The sequence below is a fragment of the Meleagris gallopavo genome, chromosome 6, assembly GCF_000146605.3.
Source record: "Meleagris gallopavo isolate NT-WF06-2002-E0010 breed Aviagen turkey brand Nicholas breeding stock chromosome 6, Turkey_5.1, whole genome shotgun sequence".
Classification (NCBI taxonomy): Eukaryota; Metazoa; Chordata; class Aves; order Galliformes; family Phasianidae; genus Meleagris; species Meleagris gallopavo.
The window spans coordinates 42,366,571-42,367,715 of NC_015016.2; positions in this window are offsets into that span (position 1 = coordinate 42,366,571).

Here is a 1,145-nt window from a genome sequence, read left to right on the forward strand (position 1 = left end):
CCGCCGACCTTCACGGCCGGCTGGCTGGGAGTGGGCGGGCGGGAGCCGGGCTCTGCCGCTCGCGTGTGCTCTTTTGTCTCCTCCGGCCGCTGACGGGACGGAGCAGCCTGGTCCGGCTGCTCACCGAGGGTCGAGGATCGCTTGCTAAACCGGGTCTGTAAATTATCGGCAGGTACGGCGCTGCCGCCGTCAGCCGGGAGGATCCCCCGAGAGAGGGAGCTTTCCTAGCCGCTGGGGAGGACTTTAAATATTGACTTGGTTTCCTTAGTGTCAAGGATTACAGATAGCTTTCAGAGGTTCTGTTTAAAATGACTAAAATATTCCAGTATATTTTTAGCGGGGCTGAAGTCTCAGCGTCCACTGATTTGCAGCTGGCTGCTTTGAACTTCGTGTTTAGATAAGCTCATGTTTTGTGTAAAATTAGGAAGGAGGAGGAAATGTACAAGGAATGGAGCATCTGTCAGTGGGTGGGAGGCCAGACTTCTCCTCCTCCTGTGCTCACAGTTCTTTGTGAGAAGCTGCCGTGCGGACACTGCCTTTGGCAGCTGTAGCCTTATTTGAATCGTTCAGTCCACTGAGATTAAATCACAGACGTAAAGACTTTTGGAGAGCAACAATGACAAAAAACAACAGTTCTGATGATCAGGTGCATACTTTTATTGTTGTACATTACACAGTTTCATGTTTTGTGAGTGAGGCCCTTGCTTCTGTACATACTGGAGCTGTTTAATGGCATGGAGCTGTGTCAGGAGAGGGTCAGGTGGGGGTTAGGGACAGGTTCTGCACCAGAGGGCAGCGAGTGTGGAACAGGCTGCCCGGGGCAATGGGCACGATCCCAAATGGCAGAGTTCAGGGAGTGTTTGGACAATGCTCTCAGACATTGGGTCTGAATTGTGGCTGGTGCTGTGTGGAGCCAGGGGTTGGACTCAGTGATCCATGTTGGTCCCTTCCCACATGGGATATTCTGTGATCCTACGTTGCTTCTGTTAACTGCTTTTCTGGAGCTTCCACAAGAAGTGTGGTGGAAAGTGTGTTCCTTCCCACTCAGAAGCTGGATGCACAAAGCTGTGCCTTCTCTTAGGCACTGTGACCTGTTATAATTGAGCCTGACATCAGCAGATAAGAATAATTTTAGCAGCACATAT